The 19976-nt window shown below is 42.9% G+C and overlaps 1 protein-coding gene and 1 pseudogene across 10 annotated transcripts in view; both read left to right on the top strand.

The window, feature by feature from the left end:
- Window positions 1-19976, top strand: part of ZBTB8A (zinc finger and BTB domain containing 8A) — a 129802-nt gene that overhangs the window by 25915 nt on the left and 83911 nt on the right. For 2 of the 10 annotated variants that reach the window (XM_081585851.1, XM_081585852.1), the window contains exons 1-2: window positions 12949-13230; window positions 15986-16205. The gene's annotated coding sequence lies outside the window, so the exon portion shown is untranslated. Of the gene's footprint in view, window positions 1-4735; window positions 5060-8600; window positions 8697-8859; window positions 9037-12948; window positions 13231-13529; window positions 14141-15985; window positions 16365-19976 lie in introns of those variants that run through there. The other 8 variants (XM_081585853.1, XM_081585859.1, XM_081585854.1 and 5 more) reach the window with 8 other exon arrangements.
- LOC145543653 (large ribosomal subunit protein uL29 pseudogene) lies at window positions 16966-17312 on the top strand (annotated as a pseudogene).

Raw genomic sequence — 19976 nt, 5'->3', positions numbered from 1 at the left:
GAATCTAGAAGACAATGTAACATTACAGGCCTTGATAAGAGGACTGATCTGAAAGTTCTACATTCAACCAAGATACTATTCATACATGAGGGCTCATGCCTTACCTCACCCCTAGTCTGTTCCAAAACCCTTATTTATACCATTTCCACTATTTGAACTTGGTTTCCCTGGCTTAACCTTGGGTTGTTCTCCAAGGTTTGGCTTGGCAATTGTCTTTGACTCTCTGTACCTCTCTTGGGTGGAATGACCTCTCATAGCTCTGGATCCTGAAGCCCAACCACAGGCATCACCATTCCTGTTTGGTGGTCTGGCTAGCCCTCCACTGAGGTTTTCCTACAACTAGTTAGTTATACTGAGTAATGCAGTCACACGAGATGTCTGCTACATCAGTGATGGCATTGTAGCAGTAGGACCTGGTGAAGAGAAAGAACATGCATCCAGATACATTAGTCAAACACAGACAGGCAAGAAGACGCAAGGTAAACTCCCATGATGATTCAGGGACCTGCCATCTAGGGGAACTTTCTAGGTTCCAATGGCCTAAGGCAGGGAAGGATAGAGAGCTCCTTCAAGTAAAAGCAAGTTGCTGCACCTTCCAACTGACAATTATGAAGCACACTTGTAATATTGTAAGCCAACTCTACTGCAAAGAACAAGTGGAAGGGAGGCTCAAGAGGGAGGGGATATATGCATACATATAGCTGATTCACATTGTTGTACAGCAGAAACTAACACAACACTATAAAGCAATTAAACTCCAATTAAAAAATAAATTTAAAAAACAGTAAATATGTTAACAAGTAACAAATGTAAATATTTATTCCTGCTGAACTTGAAATTCAGGTAATAAATGTGCTTTTAAATAGAAAAAAAAGGAGAATAAGAAAAAGTAAGGGGAGGAGGATAAGAGAGAGGATGGGGAGGGAAGGAGAAGGAGAAGAAGAAGGGGCTGAGGCTCACTTGTACGAGTATGAATTTTGGAGGCAACATATAGCATATGTGGATGTTGCTCTGATCTTTTTGCCAAGTAACCCAAAGGACTGTAAACTTTGAGTTGGACCCAGAAAAATACAGGTATTTTTAACAGGAGCAGGCTGAAGTGCAAAGAGCAAGAATCCAGGCTACAGACAAACTAACATCGAGTGCCAAGGCAGTGCCACGTCCTGCTGGGAGATTAGAGATGGGAGTATGGGCTGACTACAGCAGGAGGGTATTCTCTCTGCCGGTCTGTCTTCCAAATACCCAAGGCTAAGTAATTACAAGCTAAGAGACCACTTCATGCCAGTGCTGCTTCTCTGGAAGAGCAGCAAGATAAAAGCTCAGAAGGGCTGCGTGTCCACCGCGACAGCACATGGGAATGATCCAGAGTAGTTCAGTGGTGCCTGGCATTCCCTTCTCCAGAGCTACTCCCCTCTCTCCCCTTAAACTTTACTTGACTACATTAGTCATTTTTGCTGAGGTTACAACCAACTTCAATATCTCTGTAGCTTACAACAGAGGGTGGAAAACTTTTTGCGTGAAGGGCTGGACAGTCAATGTTTTGGACTTTGTGGGACATAGGGTCTCAGTTGCAGCTTCTCAGCTCTGCGCTTGTGGCATTTAAGCAGCCAGAGACATATGTATATGGATGAGTATGACTGTGTTCTGACAATATTATATGAACACTAAAGTTTGAACTTCATATAGCTTTCACATGTCACAAAATATCATTCTTCTTTTGATTAGTTTTTTTTGAGATACAATTGACATATAATATTATGTTAGAGTATACAACATAATGATTTGATATTTGTATATAGTGTGAAAGGATCATCCCAATAAGCCTAGTTAATATGCATCACCATGTCTATTTAGACAAATTTTTTCCTTTGTGATGAGAATGTTTAATATCTACTTTCTTGGCCACTTTCAAATGTACAACACAGTATGTTAACTATAGTTGCTATACTGTCATTACATCCTTGTGACTTATTTATTTTATAATTAGAAGTTTAGACCTCTGGGGTAGTGGTGGTGGTGGTTTAGTTGCTAAGTCGTGTCCGACTCTTGCGATCCTGTGGACTTTAGCCTGCCGGGCTCCTCTTTCCGTGGGACTCTCCAGGCAAGAATACTGGAATGGGTTGCATTTCCTTCTCCAGGGGATCTTCCCAACCCAGAAATTGACCCAACCTGGGTCTCCTGCATTGCAGGCAGATGATCTACCAACTGAGCTATGAGGAAAGCCCAGACCTCTGGGGGATCACCTATTTTGCCCATTTCCCACCTCCCTGCCTCTGGCCACCACCAATCTGTCCTCTGTGTCTATGAGCTCATTCGTTTTGTTTTGGTTTGCTTAGATTCCACATATAAGTGAGATCATATGGTATTTACATATCCTCTGACTTATTTTACTTAGCATGACGATGCCCTCAGGGTCATCCATATTGTTGCAAATGACAAAATTTTATTCTTTTTGTGACCAAATAATATTCCATTGTATATGTACACTATGTTTTCTTTTTTCTCTTTTTTTAAATGAAATGTATGCATGTGTTCTTAGTTGCTCAGTCGTGTTCGACTCTTTGACACCCCATGGACTATATATAGCCTGCCAGGCTCCTCTCACCATGGAGATTTCCAGGCAAGAATACTGGAGCAGGTTGCCATTTCCTACTCCGGGGGTCTTCCCGACCCAGGGATCGAACCTATGTCTCCTGCATTGGCAGGCGGATTCTTTACCACTGGGCCACCTGGGAAACTCTTAAAGTTGAATACTTCTTTTTATTTTATTTATTTATTTTGGCTTTCTCTAGCTGCAGAGAGTGGGGGCTACTCTTTGTTGTGGTTCGCCGGCTTCTCATTGCGGTAGTTTCTCTTGTGAGGAGCACTGGCTCTAGAACATGGGCTCAGTAGATGTAGTGCATGGGCTTCGTTGCCCTGTGGCATATGGAATCTGCCCAGACCAGGATCGAACATGTGTTCCCTGCATTGCCAGGAAGACTCTTAACCACTGGACCACCAGAGAAGTCCCTACATTTTCTTTTATTCATTCATCCATAGATGAACGTTTAGTTTGCTTCCATGTCTTGACTATTGTAAATAATGCAGCAAATGAACATGAGGGTGCATATGTCTTTCGTTAGCGTTTCTATCTCCTTCAGATACTGGATCATATGGTAGTACTATTTTTAATTTTTTGAGGAGCTGCCATATTTTTTTCCATAGTGGGTAGACCAATTTACATTCCCACTAACAGCATACAATGGCTCCCTTTTCTCTACATCCTCACTCAAACTCATCTCTTGTCTTTTTGAGGACAGCCATTCTAACAGATTAAGTTTTGATTTGCATTTCCCTGATGATAGTGATGCTGAGCACCTTTTCATATACTGTTGGCCATTTGTGTGTCTTCTTTTCAAAAATGTATATTCAGATGCTCTGCCCATTTTAAAATCAGATTGTTCATTTTTTTGCTAATCAGTTGTATGACTTCTTTATATATTTTGGATATTAACTTCTTATCAGATATATGATATGCAGATATTTTCTCCCATTCAGTAGGTTGCCTTTTCATTTTGTTGTTTCCTCTGCTATGCAGAAATTTTTAGTTTGATGTGGTCCCATTTGTTGATTTTTGCTTTTGTGACCTTTGCTTTTGGTGTCAAATCCAAAAACTCATCACCAAGACCTATGTCAAGGAGCTTACTGCCAAAGAGTTTTCTTCTAGGAATTTTATGGTGTCAGGTCTTACATTCAAGTCTTTAATCCTTTTTTAGCTGATTTTTGTGTATGGTATAAGATAGTGGTCTATTTTCATTTCTTTGCATGTGGCTGTCCAGTTTTCTCAACACCATTTATTAAAGAGACAGTCCTTTCTCCAGTTTATATTCTCGGCTCCTTTGTCATAAATTAGTTGACCACATATACATGTTTTGATTACTTTTCAACCTTTCAAAAATGAAGAAAAAATCTAAGCCTTACAAAGACAATAGACTGGATTTGGCCCATGGATTGTAGTTTGCCAACACATGGTTTACAACAGCCAACAACTATTTTATTGCTTATTATATGTTGGTGATTGCAAGTCAGCTTCTGTGGTTCTATGTGTTTCACTCTAAGGCATAGGCTGGGCTGTAAGAACAGCCCCTATTTGGGTCACACTAGTCTTGCAGCCTTTTCATACTATTCATGGGGTTCTCAAGGCAAGCATACTGAAGTGGTTTGCCGTTCCCTTCTTCAGTGGACCACGTTTTGCCAGAACTCACTACCATGACCTGTCCATCTTGGGTGGCCCTACACAGTATGGCTCCTAGTTTGAGTTAGACAAGGCTGTGATCCATGTGATCAATTTGGTTAGTTTTCTGTGATTGTGGTTTTCATTCTGTCTGCCCTCTGATGGATGAGGATAAGAGGCTTGTGGAAGCTTCCTGATGGGAGGGACTGGCTATGGGAAAAACTGGGTCTTGCTCTGGTGGGCAAGGCCATGCTCAGTAATCTTTATCTAGTTTTCTGCTGATGGGTAGGGCTGTGTTCCCTCCCTGTAGTTTGGCCTATGGCCAAACTATGGTAGGAGTAATGGTGACCTCCTCCAAAAGGACTTATGCCAGCATGCCTCGTCTCCCAGGACTGCTGCAGTCAGTGTCCCTAACCCTGCGCAGGCCACTGTTTATCCATGCCTCTGCAGGAGACTCCTGAACACTCACAGGCAAGTCTGTCTCAGTCTCTTGTGAGGTCACTGCTCCCTTCTCCTGGGTCCTAGTGCACACAAGGTTTGTTTGTGCTCCCCAAGAGTCTCTGTTTCCCCAGTCCTGTGGGAGTTCTGTAATCAAATCCCACTGGCTTTCAAGTCGAATTCTCTGGGGTTTCTCAGTCCCTTTGTTGGATCCCCAGGTTGGGAAATCTGTTGTGGGCCCTAGAACTTTTGCAACACTGCAAGGACTTCTTTGGTATAATTGTTCTCTAGTTTGTGGGTCGCCTGCTCGGCAACTCTATGGTGGGGCTAATGGCGACTTCCTCCAACAGGACTTATGCCACACACTGCACCTCCCAGGACTGCTGCTGCCAGAGCTCCTGTCCCCAGGTTAGTAGGCGTCCAATATGCTACTAGAGAAGAGCAGAGAAATAGCTCCAGAAGGAATGAAAAGGCTGAGCCAAAGCAGAAACAACGCTCAGCTGTGGATGTGTCTGGTGGTGAAGGTAAAGTCCAATGCTGTGAAACAATATCGCATAGGAACCTGGAATGTTAGGTCCATGAATCAAGATAAATTGGAAGTGGTCAAACAGGGGATGGCAAGAGTAAATATCAACATTTTAGGGATCAGTGAACTAAAATGGACGAGAATGGGAGAATTTAATTCAGATTACCATTATATCTACTACTGTGGGCAAGAATTCCTCAGAAGAAATGGAGTAGACCTCCTAGTCAACAAATGAGTCCCAAATGCAGTATTTGGGTGTAATCTCAAAATCAACAGAATGATCTCGGTTCATTTCCAAGGCACATCATTCAAGTAATCCAAGTCTATGCCCCAACCACTAATGCTGAAGAATCTGAAGCTGGGTGGTTCTATGAAGACTTACAAGACCTTCTAGAACTAACACCAAAAAAATGATATCCTTTTTATCATAGGGGAATGGAATGCAAAAGTAGGAAGTCAAGAGATACTTGGAGTAACAGGCAAGTTTGGCCTTGGAGTACAAAATGAAGCAGGGCAAAGGCTAATAGAGTTTTGCCAAGAGAACACATTGGTCATAGCAAACATCTTCTTCCAAAAATACAAGAGAGGACGACTCTACACAAAGACGTCACTTGATGGTCAGTACTGAAATCAGATTGATCATATTCTTTGCAGCCAAAGATGGAGAAGCTCTATACAGTCAGCAAAAACAAGACTGGGAGCTGATTGTGGCTCAGATTATGAACTCCTTATTGCCAAATTCAGACTTATATTGAAGAAAGTAAGGAAAACCACTAGGCCATTCAGATATGACTTAAATCAAATCCCTTATGATTATACACGGAAAGGGACAAATAGATTCAAGGGATTAGATCTGATAGACAGAGCGCCTGAAGAACTATGGACAGAAGTTGGTAACATTATACAAGAGGTGGTGATCAAAACCATCCTCCCAAAAAAGAAATGCAAAAAGGCAAAATGGTTGCCTGAGGAGCTCTTACAAATAGCTAAGAAAAGAAGAGAAGCAAAAAGCAAAGGAGAAAAGGAAAAATGTGTCCGTCTGAATGCAGAGTTCCAAAGAATAGCAAGGAGAGATAAGAAAGCCTTCCTAAGTGAACAATGCAAATAGAGGAAAACAAAGAATGGGAAAGACTAGAGTTTTCTTCAAGCAAATTAGAGATACTGAGGGAACATTTCATGCAAAGATGGGGACAATAAAGGACAAAAATGGTATGGATCTAACAGAAGCAGAAGATAATAAGAAGAGGTGGCAAGAATACACAGAAGAACTATACAAAAGAGCTCTTAATAACCCGGATAACCACGATGGTGTGATCACTCACTTAGAGCCAGACATCCTGGAATGAGAAGTCAAGTGTGTCTTAGGAAGCATCACTACAAACAAAGCTAGTGGAGGTGATGGAATTCCAGTTGAGCTATTTTGAATCCTAAAAGATGATGCTGTGGAAGTGCTGCACTCAATATACCAGCAAATTTGGAAAACTCAGCAGTGGCCACAGGACTGGAAAAGGTCAGTTTTTATTCCAATCCCAAAGAAGGGCAATGCCAAGAATGTTCAAACTACCACACAATTGCACTCATTTCACACGCTAGCAAGGTCATGCTCAACATTCTCCAAGCTAGGCTTCAACAGTATGTGAACCAAGAACTTCCAGATGTACAAGCTGTATTTAGTAAAGGCAGAGGAACCAGAGATCAAATTGCCAACATCCATTGGATCATAGAAAAAGCAAGGGAATTCCAGAAAAACATCTACTTCTGCTTCATTGACTATGCTAAAGTCTTTGACTGTGTGGATCACAACAAACTGTGGAAAATTCTTCAAGAGATCTGAATACCAGACCACCTGACCTGCCTCCTGAGAAACCTGTTTGCAGGTCAAGAAGCAGTAGTTAGAACTAGACATGGAACAATGGACTGATTCCAAATTGGGAAAGGAGTACGTCAAGGTTGTATATTATCAACCTGCTTATTTAACTTTTATGCAGAGTACATCATGCAAAATGCTAGGCTGGATGAATCACAAGCTGGAATCAAGATCACCGGGAAAAATATCAACAACCCCAGATATGCAGATGACACCACCGTTATGGCAGAAAGTGAAGAGGAACTGAAGAGCCTCTTGATGAAGGTGAAAGAGGAGTGAAAAAGCTGGCTTAAAACTCAACATTCAAAAAACAAAGATCATGGCATTTGGTCCCATCCCTTCATGGTAAATACACGGGGAAACAATGGAAACAGTGACAGACTTTATTTTCTTGGGTTCCAAAATCACTCTGGACGGTGACTTCAAACGGTGAAATTAAAAGATGCTTGCTCCTTGAAAGAAAAGCTATGACAAACCTAGACAGTTATTAAAAAGCAAAGACATTGCTTTGCCAACAAAGGTCTGTGTAGTCAAAACTATGGTTTTTCCAGTAGTCATGTATGGATGTGAGAGTTGGACTATAGGGAAAGCTGAGCACCGAAGAATTGATGTTTTTGAACTGTGGTGTTGAAGAAGACTCTTGAGAGTCCTTTGGAGAGCAAGGAGATCAAACTAGTCAATCCTAAAGGAAATCAACCCTGAATATTCATTGGAAGGATTGATGCTGAAGCTGAATCTTCAATACTTGGGCCACCATTCAAATGCCAACTCATTGGAAAAGACCCTGATGTTGGGAAAGATTGAAGGCAGGAGGAAAAAGGGATGACAGAGGATGAGATGGTTGGATGGCATCACTGACTCAATGGACATGAGTTTGAGCAAGCTCCAGGAGATGTTGAAGGACAGGGAAGCCTGGCGTGCTGCAGTCAAAGCGGTCGCAGAGTCGGACCTGGCTGAGTGACTGAACAACAAGTCTTGCAGCAGAGTGGAAGAACAAGAAAGTTGGTGGAAACAGAGGATGCCTCTTAAAGCTCCTTCTCAGAGCTATAAATAAATAAGACATAAAATAATATGACAGTAAACAACAAAATCGTATTGTATAGCATAGGAAACTACACTCAATATCCTATAATAAACTATGATGGAAATGAATTTTTAAAATGACAGAAGCAAATCCTAATTTAACTGTAAATACAATGAATGCAATTGCATTAAATTCAAAAGTAAAAGGCCCAGACTCTCAGACAAGTTAAAAATCCAACAATATGATTTACCAAAGCATATTATTTTTTTAAAAAACCAGAAATGGTTTAAAATAAGATAGAAAAATCTATGACAGGTATTTTTGAACCAAAAGAATCCAAAGGATAGTAATCCTAATATCCAATACAATAGATTTAAGGCAAAAAAGATTGTAAGAGACAAAAGGTATTATGACATATGGGACACAGAATAGAGAATAGATGAAAGAAATTATAAATGTCAATTATTGCCTTGTGACCAGTTTCAGAAATAAGGATCATATTAGCTACACCTATTTTCTTTCTTGATTACAGAAAATCATATTATGACTGTGCAGATAAGATATGAATATTTCCCAGGGATTGATGAAGTTCCTAATGAGACACTGAGTGTTCCCTTTCACAGACAAGGTGAGACATTTTTTTTCTGTAATAACAAGCGAATTATATTAAGTGGGAACATTTCATTTCTATTGGTGTTTTTTTAAGTATGGAAAGGTTGTATGAATAACTAGTATACAAAATGATGGACTGTGTATTGGTTCACTAAACATCCTTTCCAATCCCCTTCTAGTATGCCTTCTTATACTGCATAGGATGGAATGCTAAAGACTAGATTTCTCAGACTCCCCTGAAGCTATATAGTTCAAACAGATGCATCCACATGAGACTGGCAAGGAGGAAATGAGAAACGCGAGGCAGAAGATATGCCCATGGGTAGATCAGCCCTTCTTGCAAGCAGAGTCTGAAGGTACTTGGTTCTTCTGGGGCAGCTCTGGCAGTGACTGCCATTTCTATTTCTAATGCCATAGTATCAGGAAGCGGCAGCCCTGAGAGTTCTATGACTATAGCCAGGGGATGTAGCTGGCAGTTTCCCCTGGTTACTAATGTCCTAAACTTTCAGCAACTAAACATGATTCCCTGGACCCCCTAGAGATTCATCAGCCATCTAATGTTGTCTAATAATGTCCCTTCTGTTTAAACTACCCAGAGTGGATTCTATTCTTTACAAGTAACAATATTGATTATAGAAGACTATTATCTGTCCTTCACTACTTTTTCTGTCTTTCTTCTTTGGTAATAGACTGTGTAGCTATACACATTACTATCTTATTTAACGGGCTTCCCTGGTAGCTCAGCTGGTAAAGAATCTGCCTGCAATGCGGGAGACCCCAGTTCAATTCCCGGTTTGAGAAGATCCCCTGGAGAAGGGCTAGGATACCCACTCCAGTATTCTTGCCTGAAGAATTTCATAGACAGAGGAGCCTGGCAAGTTATAGCCCACGGGATCACAAAGAGTTAGATGCAACTGAGTGACTAACACACACACACACACACACACACACACACACACACACTAGCCAGCAGACTGCAGCCACTCCCTATGCTGAGCCCTGAGGAAACTCAGGGTGTGAAAATATAGGATGCTGACTCCATATAGCTGTGGTGAATATCAAAGGAATAATTTCAGTTAGCCCAAGACTCTTGCATCTTCCCATATATAGAAAAGCGCTAAATTCCTTAACATGACATATCTGGTTTCTTTAATTAACAGTAATCTTTTGATGTTCCTGACTACCTGCCCTTTGTTACAAAACTCCTATATATCCTAGCTCCTCCTCTTGCCTCCTCGACGCAGTTTCTCAGAGTTATCTGAAACGCTGTCTCTGGGTTGCAGTCCTCATTTTTCCCCACATGAAACTTAACTTGAGACTCTCATGTTGTGCATTTTTTTTAGTCAGCATTAGCTCAGTAAGTAAAGAATCCGCCTGCATTGCAGGAGACCCAGGTTCGATCCCTGGGTTGGGAAGATCCCCTGGAGAAGGAATTGGCAAAGCACTCCCATATCTTTGCCTGGAAAATCCCAGGGACAGAGGAGCCTGGTGGGCTGCAGTCCATGGGGTCACAAAGAGTTGGACATGACTGAGCGACTAACATGCACTACAGAACTCCTCACTATCCCTTCCGGGTCAGGACATACAGTTTTGAGGGCATTTTCCCTCTGTGGTCCCTTTTGCCTAGCAAAGCAATCAAGTCTGTTCTTTTATACTTTACCCAACATTTTGTCTCTGAGGTTCAACTCAGTACCAGGGTATAGAGGCTGAACTTTGGCTACACCAGCCTAGGTACTATCTGTGAATGAAGAACCCTCCAGATGATTCCAGTTTCCAGCCGTTCAAATCACTCTCAGCCACAGGAGTCTTCCCAGTTAGACTCCAGACATTGCAGAACAGAGACAAGCCATCTCTGCTGTGACTAGTCAAATTCTTGACCATGGAATCCCCAAGCATAATCAAAGTCTTTTGATATATGCCTCGATGTTTGGGCTGGCATGTTACACAGCAATAGTAATTGGAATATCACTTTTGTAACCAAATCTCTCAAGAGCTGTCTATTCTCACCATCTTAGTTTCTCCATCCCCACATAGTCCGATCATCTGGAATTTGCTCCCTTAAATCAAGCTTAACAGTGTTCTCTGAAATCAATTATTTCCAAGTTGTTAAGTCTAATAGATATTTTCTCTTAGACTGTGAAGAGACGTATTTAACACTACTGTCCAGTTCTTCCTTCTTGAATTACTCTCTAGTTTTTACAATACCACACTATCCCACATCTCTTCCTTTCACTCTAGTCACTTCTTAAGACTCAATCACAGTTTCACCTTCCTCTAGCCAGTCACTAGATGATGAAGTTGGTGATGCTTGGTTCTAAGTTTCTTCTCTTCTTACTTCATATTCTCTTTCTCCATCTATATCTATGGCCTTAATTCCCATCTATATAACAGGGATGACATTTTACCTCCAACAATTTCATCTGTTGTAAAAAGCTATATGGCTATATGTCCAAATGCCTTTTCATATTTTGTACCAGGTAGGGCTCTTAGTTGCATGAAGACTGGCTTTGGCTGATTTAAACAGAAGTGAATTATTAAAAGTCCATAGATTCACAGGAAGAGCAAAGCACAGGGGTTGGAGCCTATGCTAACCAGTCAGAAACAACAGCCAAGTCATACCATAGAACTGGCCTGGTAAGGATACCAACATTTCTCCATGGCAGCTGGCCCCACTGATAGCACTGGCACTGGACACCTTGGAGATACTGTCTTGCTGCAACTGTCACCACTGCTAGAAAAGATTCTTTTGAGTTTTTCTGCTTCTTACAGCTCCCTCTTCAAAGTCCCTGGAGGGGGCATCTGACTATCAAAATGTAGACCATGGCCATTGTCTTAGCCACAAAGGATTCTGGGAAAGCAAACCACTGGCATTTCCAGATTCTGTTGCAGATGGCCGATTCTACCTCCCACCAATTACTCATAATGTAAGGAATTCTCCAAATAAATAAAAGAGTTTCAGAAGCTAGAGGGGGAAGTTGAGGGAAAAAACTCTTATTATTTCTTCCTTGCAACAAAGAGTTTATCACTAATCTGACGTGCTCTGCTGAGGAACAAGTTTGTAGAACTCTTTTGCACGTTTCAATGAAAGCTAAAAAAAAAAAAAACCCTTTTGCTATAACAGTGTCCAGGTCTTTCTGGGAGAATTATCAATGGGGATGCTAGTAAAATAGTCTGAGTACATCCGACATTCCTGATACCTAATGGTTTTCAAACACATTTTCAATGATCTGTGCAGAATGATGTGAGGAAATGGAACTAAATAGGAAAATAACTGGAGAGTAATACAGAAGTGACATTAAGAGATAGTTGTGTTTTGTATCCTATGAACTGTAGCCTGTCAGGCTCCCCTGTCCTTGGGATTGCCCAGGCAAGAATACCGGAGTGGGTTGTCATTTCCTTCTCCAGGGGATCTTCCCCACCCAGGGATCAAAACTGCATGCCTTGCATTGGCAGGCATATTTTTTACCACTGAGCCACTAAGGAAGCCCTTCTAGTAGAGAATATGGTCCTCAAAGCATATAATTAATTATGATGAAACCAAAGTAACAAACTTTGGCCAGTATAACTGAATATGACATAAAAGAGAAGTCCATCAAAGACTAAATATTTTGAAAATTTGAGTCTTTTTGTTTGTTTTACTATATCACAGTACTTTTCAGTACTTTACTCCAACATAAGGAACTAGAAAACTAATTTATAAAATTGTTTCTATAGTAACAATGAAAATTCAGTGATTATAAAGATTTTAGCAAATATATAATCTGACATCTGAACTCTGAATATTAGGGACATAAATATGTCAGAAGAAAGACTTGATGTACAATGAATTTTTGTATTTGAAAACAGAAAACCTGCTATTCTTACTAGTTTTTTATTTTCTTTGAACTTAACCAAGAATTATTTTCTCTTATCTCAGCTTCTTGGGTTAGCCTCTTCAAAAAAAAAATGCAATGCTTGTGACCTGTAGAGATTTAGAAAAGGTATCCCCGACTAAAATGAGTGCCTCAATAAAGGGAAAAATTCTGTACAGATCTCTTCCATTTGACGCTGCTAAACTTAAGTACAATAATGTCACATGTACTTATACAGTAATTGTGGGCACGCCTAAGTCCCTCCCTCTTTCCTAAACCAAATTCCCCAGATCCTAGAAATCCAGCCCTTCTGCCCTCCGGAGGCGCCTTTCCCAACGTAAAGTACAATTTAAAATTTAAGCTCCTGACGAAATAATGATTCCGTAGTCAACTGCTCGGGGATGTGGGCACCCCAGTGCCTCTGGAGCGTGCAGCGGGGTGTAGGGCAGGGCAGGGGGAATGGGCGAAGCTGCTGGTTGGTGCCTGAAATCTGTGCGTTGCCCCTTTAATTGTGTCCCCAGCCCTCGGGCGTTTCTGTCCAACGCCCACGTCAGCAAATACCTTTTGTTTCTCTCACGTTGGGGCTACTTGTTTTAGGGCGCAAAGGAACGGCTTCGAAAGGGGGAATTTCCCCCGCCGAGAACCGGGAATCTTCCCCCAAGCCCGCGCGCGCGACCCGCCGTTGCGCCGCGGCCCGCGGTAAGTGGCTGCGCGCCGCGCGGGCGGAGGGCGGGCGGGGCGTCGGGGCAGCCTCGCACGGGCCCGCAAGCCTCGCTGCGGGCGGAGGCGCGGGCGGAGGCGCCGCGGGCTTTGCCCCCCGGGCGGCGGCGGCGGGATACGGTCCGGGCGCTGCGCCCCCAGACGTCCCCGGGCTGGGAGAGCGGCGGGAGGCGCAGAGGCGAGCGGGCGCCATTTGCAGCCCCGGGCGCAGCGGCGGTGGCGCGCCGGCTCTGAGGGGCTGGAGACGGTCACAAAGGAGGCGCGGCCGGCCGGCCGGCACCGAGGACCTGGCTTCGCGGCGGTGGCTGGCGAGGAGAGGCGGGCGGCGGCGGCGGGGCGCACCGGTTCCCGGACTGCGCGGCCGCCGCGCCCGCCCTGCCGCCCGGCCCTGTCCGCCTGCGCGCCCGGGAGGGGCTGCGGGACAATGGCCGCGCCGTCGCCGCCCGCGCCCGCCCGACCGCCCCCGCCGAGCGCCGCGCCCGCCTGGCCGCCCGGCCCGGCCTGGCCGTGGCGCGGGGAAAGGCGGGAAGGCGCGCGGAGCCTCCTGCCGGCGGTGGCGGGAAGGCGGCGCGGGGCCGGTGCCGGGCGTGTCTGGAGCCGTCGGGCGCCGCGGACTCCCGGAGGGTCGGCAGCCGGCGGGGCTCGGGCTGCGCGGCCAGCGATGAGTGGCCCGCCGGATGGGGCGGCTGAGGTCTGGGGCTTGCCACTTGCAGCCAGGAGTCCGAGTTTCTCCGTACATCTTCCATCCTTTGGCTTTATATCGTGACGCGACAGATCCGGGCTTAGAACCCAAGCAGACTTACTATACCTAACTAATATTGTGCTGTAATTACTGTTTTATGAAGGACTCCCACATACGCACCTTCTGCCTATGTAGACGGCATCTTTTGTAAGTTAATAGCGGTTTGGCACCCTCGCCTTCAAATACGCTTATTTATTATTGATTGTGCCAGTAGCCAGGTTCTGTATCTTTCAAAGGCGGTTCCCCCCCGCCCCCCCGCCTTCGTTTTTTCTTTTTAAATTGAAATATAGTAGACATATAACCTTATGTTAGGCTTAGTCCAAAACGCATTTGCAAGCGATAGATTCTCACTTATTGGGCTTTTAAACTACACACATCAGTATTACCTCTGTTCTTAATAAACATTTATATTTGCAGAACTTTAGTAAATGGAGTGCTTTCGCCTGTATGAATTATTTCACTTATTTGAACATGAAACAACCATCCAGTCAGGCCGGTGGTTTTTCCACTTTCTAGGTGAGGAAACGCATTAAGCATTTAAACGTTAAGCCAAGAGGTGAACAGTGGCAAGTTTCCAGCGCCCTTGCCTCCTGTCCTTGCTCTTCATTTCCTCCTAAAGTCACCTCCAGAGTCTTTAAGTAAGCAAGTCGTATCGTTCCCATGCTCTAAAAACCTTAACTGATCTTATCAGAGGCAAGTCTAAAATCCTCAGCAGAATAACGGAGGCTCAAAACTTCTCGCTAATCTTCCCCGAGCCTCAGATAAGGCTTGAGTTTGTGGGACCCCTGGAGCAAGAGCCCTTCACTGAAGGGCTGGCAGGCAGACTATAACCAGGAATCAGATACCTTTATTCCTGGGAGTACCCCTCGCCACACAAATGGTAAATGGGAAGTGAGAATCTAACCTGCCACCCTCGGCCAAATGGGCATGTTTGGGTGAGGCTGTGAAATGTTAGACCGAGGAATCATGAGTACCTTGGCTTCTTTCAAGTCGTGAATTTCCAACCCCATGAAAGAGGTCACTCTGCCAGAACTTATCTTGCACCATTGAAATCACTAGCTCTGCTGTTGATAATGATTTGAGCCCCCAAACTCTGTAAGATAGGGTAATACTTGATTCATCCTATATCATTTAAATCTTATTTTCTAGATAAAATGGAATTTATGTCTAATAGGCTCAACCTTTTCAGTGACCTAACTATCTGTTTATAATAATTAAAGGATTTGGTGTGAGTTTTTTGATTCCCTTGAGGGAAGTTCTTGTCACTTTTTTGCTTGGAATTGGTCAGTGGCTCCTCATCTTCAGTGGCTCCCCGTCTTACTCAGACCAAAAGCCCAAGCCCCAAAAGAGTCTACCAAGTCCTACAGGAACTGGTCCCATGATGTCCTGTGAAAGTCACTCAGTCATGTCTGACTCTTTGCGACCCCATGGACTATACAATCCTTAGACTTCTCCAGGCCAGAAGACTAGAGTGGGTAGCCTTTCCCTTCTCCAGGAGATCTTCCCAACCCAGGGACTGAACCCAGGTCTTCCTCATTGCAGGGAGATTCTTTACTAGCTGAGCCACAAGGGGAGCCCCGTGATGTCCTACTACATATTTTAGGCACAATCTATTGTTCCTTTCTGACTCCATCTTTCATTACTCTCCCCAGCCCTCCATATTCTAAATTTCTTTTAGCTCCCCAACTCGGGATCCACCCCATGCCCCCTACATTGAGAGCACTGAGTCTTAACCACAGGACTGCCAGAGAAGTCCTCCCCAGCTCTTGATGTTTCTCCAACCTCCTTGCCTGCTTCTCTTCAGAGCCTTTGCATTTGCTGTTCCATCTGCCTGGAACACCCTTCCTCCAGATATCTAAATAACTCTCTCACCATCTTTGGACTTTACTTTAAATGCCATCTTCTCATTGAGACTGTCCTCAAATATGGTTTTTATTTTCTTAACATTTTTATATTTAATTCTGATTCCAATTTCTTAATTCTTATTTACAGGGTTAAAAGATACGTGTCCATGCAATTACCACGCCAGTTTGCTGAAGTTTCTCATGGCCCAGGGATTTGTCCCAAGGAGACTGAGCTTTGTATTTGTGACCTTTGTATTGATGATACATTAAATTCTTAATTAATAGCTATGTACCTTTAAAAGGGGGCTTCCCTGCTGTTTCAGTGGCAAAGAACACACCTGCCGATGCCAGAGTCACAGGAGATGCAGGTTCGATCCCTGGGGGAGGAAATGGCATCCCACTCCAATATCCTTACCATCGTTCCTCGGACAGAGGAGCCTGGCAGCCACAGTCCGTGGGGTCGCAGAGAGTCAGACATGACTGAGCACACGTGCACCTTTAAAAAGATGGTCTGCTAGCCCACAACTGTAGGAAGAGTTATATTTGTTACCTAATCTTTCCTTTACTTGTGGAAATGCATGTCTTTTCCTTCTATTCCAAAGACTTTTTAACTTAATGGTTCCTAAAATATGTATATTGTCTTTTTCATCCACCTTTAAAGATCTTGAACTTGGTGGGAATCATTAATTCTTTAATATTCTTTGGACTGTTATAGATTAAACTCTTATAGATATTTTAAATGTTTCAAATTTAATTTTTATGTATTTATTTTTGGCTGCACTGGGTCTTTGTTTTCTGTAATTGTGGCAAGTGGGGGATACTCTCTACTTGTATGTGAAATCTCCCCCGGCCAGAGACCAAACCCATGTCCCCTGCATTGGCAGGCGGATTCCCAACCACTGGACCACCATGGAAGACCTCAATTGAATTTTGACTGTCCGTGTGAACTAGTGTAACTAGCTGTTTCAACTTATAAGGTCAATCTACTGAAAAGAAAATTTGAAACATATTACCCATTTCCATGACTTAATCACATACTTTGAGAATAACCTAAACCTTTCCTGATGATTCAAGAATACAATTATGGCTCTTTCCCTCCGAGAAGGCGGCAGAGGCAGACTATACTACATGGCCAAGATAAAGGCTCAAGACCTTCATGGCAAGAATGAGGAGCTGCTGAAAAAGTTGGACGACCTGAAGGTGGAGCTTTCCCAGCTTCGTGTGGCTAAAGTGACAGGTGGTGAGGCTTCCAAACTCTCCAACATTCTCATTTGCAAATCCATCGCCTGTGTACTCACCGTCATTAACCAGACTCAGAAAGAGAACCTCAGGAAATCTGTAAGGGCAAGAAGCCTCTGATCTGCGACCCAAGAAAACATGAGCCATGCACCAAGCATGAACAGAACCTGAAGACCAAGAAGCAGCGGTGGAAAGAGTGGCTGTTCCCACTCCAGGAATATGCAGTCAAGGCCTGAGCATCCAGGCATCAATAAAACAAGCAAACTGGCAAAAAAAAAAAAAAAGTACAATTATGAGTGCAAGTTACATTAATGCTTTGTAGGTATAAATATTAGTATATCAAGTTGTAACTGATCCCAATTTATAGGACAGTTCTATTTTCTTGGAAAAATTCCTGTCTATCACTTCTGTTTTTCAGTCTCTATGCCTTAATTTAGTTCCTCACCATTTCTTACTTTGACAACTGCATTAAGGCTTTAAATTGATCTCCCTGGCCCTGCCTCTCCCACTATTCCTCCATGCTGTTTTGGGGTTTTTTTCGGGGTATGCAAACTGGCTCATCATAATAGTAATACCTAATAATTATTGAGCCCTAACTGCATGCTGAGCCACTAGGATATTAAAAAGCAAAGATATCACTTTGCTGACAAAGGTCTGTCTAGTCAAAGCTGTGGTTCTTCCAGTAGTTATGTATGGATGTGAGAGCTGGACCGTAAAGAAGACAGAGCGAAGAATTGATGCTTTCGAACTGTCATGCTGAAAAAGACTCTTGAGAATCCCCTGGACAGCAAGGAGATCAAACTAGTCAATCTTAAAGGAAATCAACCCTGAATACAATACACATTGCAAGGACTGATGCTGAAGCTGAAGTGGCAGTACTTTGGCCACCTGATGTGAAAAGCCAACTCATTGGAAAAGACCTTGATGCTGGGAAAGATTGAAGGCAGAAGGAGAAGAGGGTGACAGAGGATAGGATGGTTGGATGGCATCATTGATTCAATTGTCATGAACTTGGGCAAACTCCGGGAGATGGCGAGGGACAGGGAAGCCTGGCGTCCTGCAGTCCATGGGGTCGCAAAGAGTCAGACATGACTTGGCGACTGAACAACAACAAACGGCATGCTAGGCTTCCCAGGTGGTGCTAATGGTAAAGAAATAATGCCTCTCTTGCCAGTTCAGTAGAGGCAAAAGACACTGGTTCCATCTCTGGGTTGGAAAGATCCCCTGGAGAAGGAAATAGCACCCCACTCCAGTATTCTTGCCTGGGAAGTCCCATGGACAGAGTAGCCTGCTCCATGGGATTTCAAAGAGTTGGACATGAATGAGCACACACATGCCTACCTGCCTGCTAGGCATTTTGCATACATTATGGTCAGAAAAAAAGTGCAGGACTTAAAAGAGTGCTGGTTTGGGGTCAGTCATCCTGAATTCCAGTCTCTGTTCACTTGCTTCATATGTAGTCTTGGAGAAGATTGTCTTTTTATTCCTCTGTGCCTCTGTTTCTTGATCTATACCATGTGAATCACAGTAGCACTTATTTCATGAGGCTGTTGTGAGGACTGAAATAAGGTAATGGGTGTAAAATGCTTACTACTGTGCTTAGTAAACCTTCAAATATTAGCTATTTTCTTTTATTAAGATATAACTCATATACCATAAAATTCACCTTTTAAAGTGTAAAATTGTTTTTTAGTGTATTCACAAAGTTATGCAGCCATCACTACACTCTAATTATAGAACACTTTACTGAATAAAGAAACCCCACATCCATTAATAGCCCCTGACAACACTAATCTACTCTCTATCTCTCGCCTGCCCATGCTGGATATTCCATATAAATGAAATCATAAAATATATGGTGTTTTGTGCCTGGCTTCTTTCACTTAGCTTGAGGTTTTTAAGTTTTCATCCATGTGGTAGCAAATAGGAAATCAGTTTTTCATTCCTTTTTAATGGCTGAATAACTTTCCATTGTATGGATCTACCACATTTGGTTTGTCCATTTTCCCAAATGTTGATGGACATTGGGTTGTTTTCACCCTTTCACTGTTATGAATAATGCTGCTATAAACATTTGTTTGCAAATTTCTATGGGCATGTATATTTTCATTTCTCTTAAACATAAACTTAGGAGTGGAATTGCAGAGTCTTGTGGTAACTCTATGTTTAATCATTTAGGAGCTACCAGGCTGTTTTCCAAAATGGGTGTACCATTTTACATTCCAACCAGCAGTACGTGAAGGTTCTGATTTCTACCCATCCTGGCCAACACTTGTTATTTTCCTGTGTGTGTGTGTGTGTGTGTGTGTGTGTGTGTGTTTATAGTAGTCAGCCTAATGGATGTGAAGTCATATCTCACTATGACTTTTACTTGCATTTCCTTAATGACTCCTAAAGTTAAACATATCTTCATGTGCTCATTGTTGTTTGTCTTTATTTCTTATTGCTGTTAATCTTATTCATCTTTGCTATTATCTTACTTAATCCTCTCAACAGACTTCCTTAGAGCCTCTTAACAGTCAATATCTCCGTTTTACAAAAAGGAAACTGGTGCTTAGGGTTAAGTAACTTGACTAAGTCACATAGCTAGTCATTGGTAGACCTATAACCATGTCACTCTTCTTAAAATCCTTCAAAAGTGTCCAGACCTACAGAAGTGGAGGGGTTTCCGAATCTGGCACCTACATACTGTTCTCTGTTCATCTTCCACTGTCCCTTCACAGACCCTGAGTCTCTAGCCATAGCAAACTTTTTCGAAGACATCATGCTTTTTAATACTTGTCTATGCCTTTGCCCTTGGGGCTTCTGTCTAGAATGCCCTTTGTCCTCTTCTCCATTATGAACATTTTTTTAAATTCTTTTTTATTTATTTAATGAATATATTTTGCTGTACCAGGTCT

This window comes from Giraffa tippelskirchi, chromosome 3 (assembly GCF_054371585.1).
Source record: "Giraffa tippelskirchi isolate mGirTip1 chromosome 3, T2T-mGirTip1v1.2.pri, whole genome shotgun sequence".
NCBI lineage: Eukaryota > Metazoa > Chordata > Mammalia > Artiodactyla > Giraffidae > Giraffa > Giraffa tippelskirchi.
The sequence above is the reverse complement of the archived record's forward strand: the minus strand, read 5'-3'. Positions and strand labels throughout refer to the sequence as shown.